Raw genomic sequence first — 12,681 nt, 5'->3', positions numbered from 1 at the left:
AGTCCATTTACTTTTGCTAACCTAGAGCTCACCGTAACCATGACATGTTCAACTGTATTTGCTTCATTTCAGTTAAGATTTACGAACATGCATATAATAGATTTGTTGATGAGATCAATTCTATTGTTGCGTATGACGGACGGGAAAGGTCCATACTAGTATACTACTAGTTCTTGCTTGTCTTGTGCTTGGTTCTTCGGCATGCCGTCGACTTTATCAACGTTGTTCTGGCCTATCAGCCAACAATCAAACCAAAACCCTAATAAACCACCAAATCCCACAATAAAATAAATTACCAAAAAATATGGAAGAATTTGTTCTATAAATTGCATTCAAATAGTCAAATCCTTGTTTACATTTAAATTAAGGATTAGAATGAAAGATATTTGGTTGATTTTGAGAGTTTTAATTGTTGGAATTTGAGAGAATTAGTTTGGTGAGTTTTTTAGTCAAGGGTATCAAAATGGAAAATATTGTCCAAAAAGTATTGTAATGAGTAAAAAACGTACTGCGAAAATAAATTACGTTTTTTTATTGTTTGTGAGGAGTATTTTATAGGTAAACAAACGATTAAGACGGAAGGACTATGCTAAAATGGTCACTGATGGCAAACGAGAAAAACACCAAAGAATAAACCATTGGTACTTTCTAGTTTATGATTGTAATGGCGATTTTGCATACTTGTATCAAATTGGACCGAATTATCCGCCGAAAATGAGGTTCATCAGGAAGATACTAATGCCCACTTCAAGCCCGGCCCAATAACTCACTATCTTCTTGAAGTTACTCCCTCCCATCCAAACCAAAGATTACATTTGACTTTTTGGTACTATTCATGATTGTAGAAAATCTTTGTTATTATTAGTAATGTATAAAAGAAAACATGGTCATGCGAGATCTTGTTTGATTCAGGGTCATGAATGCTATAAGCATATCAAGTTTTTATAATTTTTAATAATGTGTAACTAAGGATATTCACGTTTCAAAACGCGCCTCGGCAAGCGTAATAAAGTCAAATGTAACATTTGGTTTGAATGGGGGGAGTATTTATTTAGGTAGACATCAATTTAGAGGTGGCAATCGGGTCAGTTGGGTCGGGTTTGGGTTGGGTCAAGCCAGGTCGAGTTATATCGGATTCAAGTCATATCGGGTCAGCATACCATTTTGGGTTGGGTTCAGATCGTGATCGGGTTGGGTCATTTCAGGTCAAATGATGTGTCGGGTTGGGTTTGGGTCGGGGTCACTATCGGGTCTAGCGATTTTATCGCATTACTTTAATTTTTGTCTATTAAAATTATTTTTTAGACCATTATTTAGTGTAGTTACTTCATTACTAAGCCAATTGTATCAATTGAAATACTAAATCACTCTCATTTTGATCAATATTAAGCTTAATAATTGTCGGGGCATCAATTTACTCGGGTCGGTACTGTGTCGGGATCTGGTCACTGATTATCCGGTCCTGTCAGGTTACAGGTCGTCATCGGGTCGGGCTGTGTCGGTTTTGGGTCACAAAATTCTCGGGTTATATTGGGTCGGGCCAGGCTTGCCAGCTCTACACATCATACATTATTTATCACACTAATAGTCGTAGACCTGTCAAACGGGTCGGACAGGTCAGGTTAAATACGGTTCGGGTGAGGTTCATAACAAAAAATTATAACATCTTTTATTTTTTCATTTTCTAGGCTGAAAACCTTACTTTTTAATATTAATAATATGATTATATTCATTATTTATAATACTTATGTTAAGAAATTTATAGAAACAAAATTATTTTAATAATTTTGTAAATTAATTTTTTAATTTAAATATCAAAATAATTATTTTAATATTTATTATTTCAAATATAATGTAAAAAGATTAATATTTTAATAGTATTCTTGATTTATCATTGACCCATCGGGTCAAACGGATCGAGTCGGATTTCGAGCCTAAAATAACGGTTTATTTCTGGCCGCAGATTAAGATTTACAGATTTTTTACCCTAAAAAATCGGGTCGGGTCGGGTTGGGTCATATTTTGACAGGGCTACTCATTGGTGTAAAGGGTCATATGGGTGATTTTGTTGCTGACGAAATTTGAAACCAAGTGATTAATAGTACAATACGGTCCATAGATTGGATTATTTCTATTAATTTTTCCTTAAAAATAACATTGTTAGAAATAAATAATTTAAATATGTAAAAAATACTAAAAATATACTTTACAAAAAAACCCTAACAAGCTTTCCAACTACGCCTTGATGAGCTCGGGATCAGCTCATATTTGGTCACGGCGTCACGCTTTACTATAGCTCAGACTCAAGCCTGGTTAAACACTTGAACCAAGTTCAAGCCATACTTTAACCGAATCAACACCGAAGGCTTTTCAAGTGGGTTTAACCCTAGCTCCTAAGGTCCCCATGTTTCGAAAAGATTCAAAAAATTTAAGTCCATGAAACCAAAAAATGTGAGGGTCAATAAGACGCAATGTATTTGCTTTACAAATATACTTGCAGGATTTACTAAATGGTCCTCAAAGTAAATTTGACTACTTAAGGAAAATCGAAAGCTAAGGATTCTGCAGTAGTCATTAAATTATGTAGCAGTAATTTATTACAGATTAGATAGTGAAAATGAGAGGTTTTTATGCTCTAAGCCTCTAATCTCTTCATCAAGTTTACACAAATTTAAAAGTGAAATTATATGTTTTTCTATACTGGTGAAAAATCCTTGTTGACTTGATGGATGTAATGAGGCGCCACCAAGCAATCGTTTTTGTTTAAGATACTCAAACATACTTGATTACTTGTTCGGGGTCTTGGTTAGAAATATCTGATAGAGGTGTGTGTTCAAGTGCTGGATTCAACTATTTTATGAAAAAAATCATGCTCTCAAGCTTAAGAACTAGAAAAATGAAGTTGAATTTAAAAATTGAATGCCAATTAAAACACAGTCGTTCTTGTAACAAGGCTTGTTTCAAACAACATTAACAGTTGGAGAAATGGGACAATAAGCAAGGCGTCTATAACATATAGTCGTAATATAAAAATGTCTCCGAAGTTGTGACAAATCGAAAGGGAAAATTGGTAGATATAAAAAATGATTAGCATTTTTGCCGCAATTTGTTAGTAAAGGTCATTATTACTCTTAAAACATAATATTATCACATGTCTATTAATTAATTTATCTTTGTTCTCCATCATTAATGAAGTTGATATATGCCTCTATATATACAAGTTAGTTCCGCCATTCTTTTACCTCATTCCTTTGCATTCTCTTTTCTCTCTAATATATATAAAAAGATGGAGGGTGGTGGTTATAACCCGATTCAGACCGGCACACATTCCCCCGTCTCCTACTCACCACCACATCATAGGCAAGACCCATCGAAGTGGCCGCCTAACGAAGTTTCCATGAGCAACTACTCGAATCTACCCTCTGCTTCCGTCTCGACTTGGGTAATCTATATATATTTCATTTGAATGACTTGTTGATTTTTAAGAATACATTTCATAAACAAAACAAGTTAAAAATAATTACGTACAGGCCAAAAAGGAGGGTACGAAAGGAGAGTTTATTGTATAGTTTCGTACAATTGATTAATGGTTGGATAACTAGAACTCTAGAAGTAGTAGCGGAGACTAGGGGACTAGCAGAATAGTCACGAGTCTTATACTATGAATAGTGAAAAATAACGATATATTAGATTTTGGTTCGATAGTGCTCTATGGATGGTCACGGGTTAATATCACTAGAATGCGACAAATAAATATAGTTTGAAAATATTGTCACTATCAAATATGATGAATATGCAATAACATGATTGCTTTTGATATTGAATGAATTGAATTATGAACTTGTGATTTACAGCTTGAGATACAGGGAGTATATATAGTCGAGTGCAACGGCCTAACTAACTAATGTAACAACTTTATACTGACAGTTGTACACTAGTAACCGCCTAACTAACTCTAACTGCTCTCATTATACTCTAACTGACTTGCTTATATAATCAATACACCCCTTCAAGCTGGACTTGGGTTGAATACAAGACCTAGCTTGAGAGATAAGAATTTGTGTTGATCTGCTCCAAGTGGTTTTGTCATGATGTCTGCAATTTGAAAACCAGAACGAACATGTTGAGTGAGCAAAAACCCCTCATGTTGTTTATCCGTAACGTAATGACAATCAATGCTTAAATTGTAATACCCGTCCTTTTAGGGACCCGTTGACCGGCGTTGACCGACCTTGGTGACTAGCCCCGACCTTTGGAAACCTTGCGAGCGATGACTTGTGAAGTGGTAAGCTTTGGGATAAGTGGTACTCGATCTAGTCGAGGCTACTCGATCGAGTAGCTGGGAGGCTCGATCGAGTAAGGGCCACTCGATCGAGTAAGTTAGTTACTCGATCGAGTAGCGTGTTTACAGCGAGGAATTATATATCGTGTTTCGCATATCCGCAAATCATTTTCGCCTCACTTCTCTAAACCTAAATGTCGCCTCTTCTTCTTCCCTTCACCATAGTTCCTTGTACTGTTTAGCTATGCTTAGGTATGTCATCGTCATCATCATTGCCGTTGTTGTTTTCAGTTAGGGTTGTAGTGGTTGTGATAGATGATTGTACTGTTTGTATAGGTGTGTTGCGTGGTTGTTTGACATCTTGTGATCAGGAGTGGAATCGCTGCGGTGCGCTAAAGATAGGTTCGCCTAGTCAGTACTGTTAGTTGTTTAGTGGGTCTTTTGTTGTGGGTTGATTATTGTTGTGTCGATATGGTTGATTGGTTGTAGTAATTAGTTGGTGTTGTGTTGTGTTGATTACCGTTGTTGTGGTATAGATGATTGTGGTTGCTTGTCTCTGGTTCTCGAGGTGCGTCCTCGGCTGAGTGGAGTCACTTGCGGGAGTGGCTTCACGCCCTAGTTTCGCCCTCCGTGGAACCCGCCACGGGAAGGGATGTGCACATTAATTGTAATACTACGGTTTTATGAGTCTCTGGGTACTCTGTCGAGTAAGGGTGTTTTGGTTTTTAAAATAGTGTTCTGTCTGTAGGGTACTCGATCGAGTAAGTGGCACTCGATCGAGTATGACAGCTACTCGATCGAGTTGCTCGGTTTACGGGTGATGATTTGTCGGGTTTTGTTAATAACACGGATTAGTATATAAACCTTTCCGTCATCTTCATAATACACTTTTACAAACCTAATTACATTGAAAAGAGATTCAAGTTACGTTCTTCGCATTCATCCGTGTTATTGACAAATCCCGGAGCTTGAGAGGTCGGATTCCATCGTTCTTTACATCCTTGCGATCCTTGCGTCGAGGGTAAGATCTACGTACTAATTTTATAGTATTTCGTCAAGTTTGGTTAAACCCTAATTTGGGGGTTTGGGGATTTGTGTTAGTTTTTGTATGTTTAGTGATTATGTGATGATGTGTTAGGAGGAGGATTCGTAGAGGAGGCTTTTTGATTACAACTGTTGAGATCGTCTGCGTGTGTTGCAATCCAGGTAGGGTTTCCCTACTCAGTATTAGTCACATAATGTGTTGGTTGTTGGTTGTGATTGTTGTATAATATCTTATTTGTATTGTGACGGTTGTTGGAATTGGTTACTGTTGATAGTTGTGATTTATTGTATCTGTCTGTGGTTTTCGGGGTGCGTCCCTGGCTGAGTGGGGTCACTTGCGGGAGTGGCTTCACGCCCATTATTCGCCTTCTGTGGAACCCGCCACAGAAGGGATGTGCACATTAATGGATTTGGGTTATTCGCTTTACGGTATGAGCGAGGCTTAGGTGGGAACGGTTGCGGTCCCCCACTGGCGGAGTGGAGTAACCTGTTGCGGCGGGTACTATGTAACACCCCCATACTCCAAGTGCCTTACCAGGACCACTTAAGGCATGGAAGTGCTACCATCTCGGTTACCCGAGGCAATGAATATCATAAGACAATAAAGAAACGTGCTTTAAAAGTAATTATAGTTTAAGTGATTACATGTTCAAACCAAAACTGATAAAAGGAAATACAAGCTCTCAAAACTATCTAATATCAAAATGCTATCAAGCGACAGACACAACGGAAGACTTCTAAACTGCAGCGTGGTGACTCATCCCAGCTATCCCATACGCATCGTCTCATACCTGCTCAATAACTGCTCACCACCCCCGAATGGATCACCACAGTTTTTAAAACATTAAACGGGGTCAGTACTAATCACACAATATATATAAACCAACAATACAGTAATCAACACAGCTCAAGCAGTCACACACAATCACCCACTCCAATCAATCTCCGTCACCGACTGTCCACTGGACCAGCGCTGCCAGTGGGGGACCGCAGCCGTACCCACCAAATCCCCGCTCATCATACCGAGCGATAACCCTGTCCCATTAATGTGCACATCCCCTTCCGTGGCGGGTTCCACGAATTGCGAAACTAGGGCGTGAAGCCACTCCCGCAAGTGACTCCACTCAGCCGAGAACGCATCTCGAGAACCAGAGACAAACAATCACAATCAACAACCGTCACAATACAATTACAATATTATTCAACAATCACAACACATCAACATCTCATTATGGGACTAATACTGAGTAGGGAAACCCTACCTGGAACAGCAACACAATCAGACGGTCTCAACAGCTGTATCAAAAATCCTCTTCTACGAATCCTCCTCCTAACATATAATCACATAATTACTAACAATCACAAAACTAACACAAATTCCCAAAATTAGGGTTTAACGAAACTTAACGAAATACTATAAAATTGGTATGTAGATCTTACCCTTGACGCAAGGAACACTATGATGCAAAGAACGAGATGATCCGACACTCCTAGCCTTGGGGATTTGCCAACAACGCAACGAGAGAGAACTACGTAACTCCTTTTTCTTTTGAAAGGTTTAGAAAGGATAAAAGTGATTAAAGAAACTGACGGAAACCTTTTATATTAAACTCGCGTTATTCGCAAAACCCGATAAAACAACCCCGTAAAACACACTTACTCGATCGAGTAGCTGAGGTACTCGATCGAGTGCCCCCTTACTCGATCGAGTATCAAGGTTACTCGATCGAGTACTCAACAGGTCAAAAACTGTTTTTAAAACGCAACACACCCTTACTCGACAGAGTAAGGCCTACTCGATAGAGTACCCAGAGACTCATAAAACCGTAGTATTACATACTCTGGCAGGACTACACACTTTAGTGTGTAGTCAGTGATGAGGAGTGATTATTGAGTTTAGGTTATATGACGATTGAGATGTGTTGGTTTCTGTCTTATAGTAACTGTATATATAATTGTGTGATTAGTACTGACCCCGTTTAAATGTTTTAAAAACTGTGGTGATCCATTCGGGGATGGTGAGCAGTTGTTGAGCAGGTATGAGTCGAGGCATATGGGCTAGCTGGGATGTGTCGCCACAAGATGATAGAGTCTTCCGCTGTAGTTTGAGTAGTTTGCCAGACATTTTGATTAGTTGTTAGACTTTTGGTTTAAGAACATGTAACCGTATTTCTATCAGTTGGTTTTGGATTGTATTCACTAAACTTATACTATTTAAATGTTGTTTCGTTATTGTCTTATGATTATCATTGCCTTGGAAAACCGAGATGGTGACATCTTTATACCTGAGTGGTCCTGGTAAGGCACTTGGAGTATGGGGGTGTCACATTAATGGGACAGGGTTATCGCTCGGTATGATGAGTGGAGATTTGGTGGGTACGGCTGCGATCCCCCGCTGGAAGGGCTGGTCCGGTGGAAAGTCGGTGACGGTGTTTGGTTGGAGGAGATGTGGCTTGTGTGTGTGTGTGTTCTTTATGTTTGTATTGTAGTGTCAGTGGTTGGTGTGTTCATTCAGTTACTGACCTTGTGTAGTTTGTCTTCTTGTTTACTTTTGTTGTGTCTGCCGTGATCCCCTATGGTGAGCAGTTGATGTGTGTATTTTATATAAGGTTTTTACCTCATTTTTACACGCATTTCTGTATTATTTACGTGGCATTTAGCTACAAATACCCCCGAATAGTCTACTTTGGTTTGTCTTGTGTAAATTGCAGGTACGGACCAGAAAGAAACAAAATCGAGCCTAAACTTGTCTCATTTGCATGCATTTTGGAGAATAAGGAATCGGAGCTTGGAATCGATCACCTAAAGACGCGTGAGCTGACCTCGGAAGGTGCCAAAGAGTCCTATATGCCAATATAGCTCGATCGACCAACTATTTGGTCGATCAAATGCTTTATCCATCGAAGAATCACTCGATCGATCTGTTCAGTTGCTCGATCGAATTGGCTGATTTGAGAAGTACTCGATCGAACAAGATTTCTGTTCGATCGAGAGGAATTTCTAGATTTGTCCTCGATCGAGTGGTTTCATTTCACTCGATCGAGAGGTTTTCCTTTCTATACGTGTGTTTGCCTATTTCCGAGATGGGCTTTGTAATTAGAATATAAGCTAGGTTAAGAACTACGTTTACTTCTGCTCTTCCTCTCTCTGAGACTTCGACATTCTCTCTCTCCCTTTACTCTCTCATACTCTTGATTTGAAACCTTTACTTGGATCCTACAACTTGTAATCAGTACTTTGATTCTTCCTTTAATCTTAATCTTATTTTGCTCTATTATTGCTTTTCTCTCCTTTATCTTGCAATTGTTATTATTAATCTCTCATCGCTCTTGTTATCATGTTTAATCTCTCTTGCTTATGTGTGATTGTTGCTACCCTGATAATAATGCATAGCTAATCTCTCTTGCTAAGACATAGGGGAGCCATGATTTTAAGGGAAGTGTAAACTGAATTATTAGGTTTGATGCTAGTTTGGCCTATGTTGTTAATCGCTGCTTATAATTGTTCTTGTCTAATTGATTCAACGCAATTAGTTAATAAATCACAGTAAACCCTGACCTAGATCGGAAGATTGGAAATGGTGAGACTCGTAGCGAACATTAGGGCACTTAAGCGAGGGCGAAAGCTAAGCTATTTGTGTTTTAGGGCGAATTGAGACCGGAAGGAGATATTCATTGCCCCATAGATCACACCCGCATTGACCTGAGACCTAGATTGCATGACTAGAAAATCATGGCGAACCGACTGTCTTAGCTATTTTCTCCCTGTTTGTTTAATTTCAACTCTCTTGCTTTATTCCTCTTCCCTGATCTCATTAGATTAGATCAAACAATTCAAACCCCCAGAAACTGGTTACCTTGGCAGACTTAGTTTAAGCTGACATTTTCCCATCTCCCTGTGGAGATCGACCATACTTACTGCTAGCTTTTGTTAGTGTATCTAGGTTTTATTTTTGGTACCTGACGAAGGTATCAAATTTTGGCGCCGTTGCCGGGGAGGTGGCGTAATTTTGTTGTTTTTATTAAGTTTGTCTCTCATCTCAAGGAATTTATTCCTTGATATTGATCTCATATTTTTGCAAGTTCTTAATTAGTTTTGCAGGATATCTGTTCTAGAAGAGAACACTGTCGTACCTGCCTTGCTGTAAATTCTATCTGCTAGGATGCCGAATATAGCCAGTCATTCAGAGCCTACGGTGGATTCCCTTCCTAAATGTTTCCTGTTACCCACCACTGATTCGGGGACCTTTGGAATCCGCCCCTCTTACATACAGCTGGTTGAGAGAAATCTCTTCAGGGGGTACCTGGAGAGGATCCTTGCAAGCATATAGAGCTATTTACAGAATACTGCTTCACCATCCCTCTAGCTACTGGGGTTACGCAAGATAGAGTTAAGGGAGTCGTTTTCCCTTTCTCCTTGACTGATGATGTCCGGGAATGGTTGAGAGATTTGGATAGGGAAGCTGCCGGTGTGATTGACTGGAATTCCCTTGCCTTAGCTTTTTACAGACGATATTTCCCACCACAACGCACTAATGCATTGAGAGCTCAAATTACTGCATTTGAGCAACTACCTACTGAAGACTTGAATGGGGCTTGGACTAGGTTCAAGAAGCTCGTCCGATCTGTACCTCATCATGGCGTTAAGCGCTGGTTCTTATGTACTCAATTCTACAACGGGTTGTATCCGGACCAGAGAGCTATTCTTGATAATGCGGCCAAGGGGAGATTCCAGAAAAATGTGGAGGATGATCAAGGGTGGCATTTTATTGAAGAAATGGCCATTCATGTTGCCGAATATGGAAATCCTCGAGGAGGTATATATGTAAATGAGTTGACAATATCTGAGGTGGAAAGTCCTAGTGGAAGGCTAGGTAGTCCGGAGATTATACAGACTATGGGTGAGCACGAACAAGTTTGTGCTATTACTGAGCATGAGATAGTGTGTGGTAGATGCGGTATGGAGGGGCATGACCCTATTGGTTGTATGGCGAATGTAGAGCGCGTCCTTGCTTATCAAAAATTTAAGCAAGGGGTGCCATTCTCTAAGTTATACGAAGATTTGACCTCAACGAGTACCTCTAGTCCATCTACACTGACACAACAACTAGTTGACTCGGCCCCTACAAATGGGGAAATCGCATATTTAAAATCCTTGGTATTTAACTTAACACAACAGCTTGGAAAGAAATCCGAAAAGAATGATACCGCCATCGTAGAGCTAAGAGAGCAAGTTGCGCGTCTAACACTCGCGCAAAATCAAGCGAATCAACCACCCCCATGTGACCCAATCCATGCCATTAAACTCCGAAGCGGTCTTACTTATGATGGACCAAAAATGCCGGAAGACGGGGTTGTGACAGCTGATGATACCCCGGATAACGAGTTGGAAGAGCTAATAGACGATATCCCTGATGAATATCATCCTGCAGCTCGATCGAGTGAAAATACAGCTCGATCGAGTGATTTAGCCTCCCCCAGTACTCGATCGAGTATAATGCCAACTCGATCGAGAAGTGCTCAATTTGAAGATTTCGATCGAGGAGTTTGTTCCTCTCGATCGAGTGACTTGGCAAGAAATTTTGCTCGATCGAGTGATTCTGGTACTCGATCGAAAGAAGATGAAATTGAAGAACTCGATCGAGAGGTGCATATTCCTCGATCGAGTGGTTTTTCTGATGAAACAGTTCGATCGAGTAAAGAAACTGCTCGATTAAGTACCAGAACCAGCGGGACTTCAAAATCAACATCTAATTCCGCTACCGTGTCTTCTCCCCCTGCTGTGGAGGTGTCACGTGATGCGAAAGGTAAAGAGAAAGTCGCGGGTCCACTCATTGGTACCAGGGTTCCTTATCCAGGACGTCTAAAAGATGTTAAGGTAGAGCGACAGTACGGTAAGTTTGTGGACGTGGTCAAGAACCTCCAGGTAACTGTCCCTTTTACCGAACTTATTACCCAGGTACCTACTTACGCTAAATTTATGAAAGATATTGTGACGCGTAAGAGAGAGCTTAGTGAATTTGAGACTGTTGCATTTATGGAAGAGTCTAGTAATTTACTTTTAAATAAAGCCCCGCCTAAAATGAAAGACTCGGGTAGTTTCTCTATTACCTGTACTATAGGCAATGAAGTAATAGACAAGGCTCTTTGTGATTCAGGAGCCAGTGTCAGTGTCATGCCCTTTTCTATCTGCAAAAAGCTTAATATGGGTCACCTTAAAATGACTAACATTACATTACCGATGGGTGATAGATCTGTAAGACGATCCTTGGGTATCTTAGAGGACGTGCCTGTGAAAGTAGGCAAGTTCTTTATACCGGTGGACTTTATTGTTTTAGATATAGCTGAGGATACCCGGACCCTAATTATACTAGGAAGACCATTATTATGTACAGTTGGGGCCATCATTGATGTCAAACAAGGGCGTTTGACTCTTGCAGTGGGGGATGACGCGATTACTTTTAGTATGCCTAGTACTCTTGCTCGGCCAATGATAGAGGATACATGTTATTCTGTTGATATTGTTGACAAGTCTGTCTATGACTTCTGGTCGGGTTCTTTTATAAAGGATCCACTAGAGGCTCTAATGCTTTTGGATGAGTGTGCAGATAACCCAGATAACAATGACGCTGTGTTGGATTTGCTTGAAGCTGCTTTAGATAAGCGTGAACTCACCGACGCTGAAGGAGAGAGGGTGGAACAAATGATTAGTACTCTCTGCGCCATAGAGGCAGGGGCGGACCCACAGTCACCTTAGGTGTGGCAAATGCTACACCAAATCTCAAAATTTTTGAGAGAAACCCACAATTTGCTACACCATTAATTGCATTACTTTGATCCAATACTTTACTTCTTCTTTGGTTTTTACGGCTGACTCTCACTATATCCAACACACTCCTTGATTATGCATTGAAACTGTCATAATATTTAATGTATTTCACAATTTACAATATATTACTCCACAATTCTTTTTTTTAATCATATTTTTCCTATTATGGAATAAGGAATATGATTAGAAGTTAGAAATTTTTTTATGTCTTGTTGTTGTCTTTTTTGTTTCTATTTTTTGTTCAAAATTTTTATGCTCTTATTCCATAAGGAGTCGTAATTGTTCCCATTTTTTGTTCCGAGTAACTCTTCTATAAAATGGTTTTATATAAGAATTGTTGTTTTGTTCGCGAGTTGCCAATTATAAAAGATGATTGTAAGAGGATAATTTGTATTAGTAAACAATCAAGAGTGTTCAATTTTTCATATTTATAATATCACAAATCCTCGTTGTAGACGGACACTTCGTCTAAAGCTGAAGACGGATAGTGTTCCTCTCACAAAATGTAAGTGGATAACGCAAGTGGG

General features: G+C 39.6%; 1 protein-coding gene across 1 annotated transcript in view; it reads left to right on the top strand.

Annotated features, from left to right (window-relative positions):
* Window positions 1-12,681, top strand: part of LOC141642402 (F-box/LRR-repeat protein At1g55660-like) — a 97,137-nt gene that overhangs the window by 63,515 nt on the left and 20,941 nt on the right. The gene's annotated exons all lie outside the window — the stretch shown is intronic.

The sequence above is a fragment of the Silene latifolia genome, chromosome 2 (assembly GCF_048544455.1).
Source record: "Silene latifolia isolate original U9 population chromosome 2, ASM4854445v1, whole genome shotgun sequence".
NCBI lineage: Eukaryota > Viridiplantae > Streptophyta > Magnoliopsida > Caryophyllales > Caryophyllaceae > Silene > Silene latifolia.
This window is presented reverse-complemented; position numbering and strand designations above follow the sequence as displayed.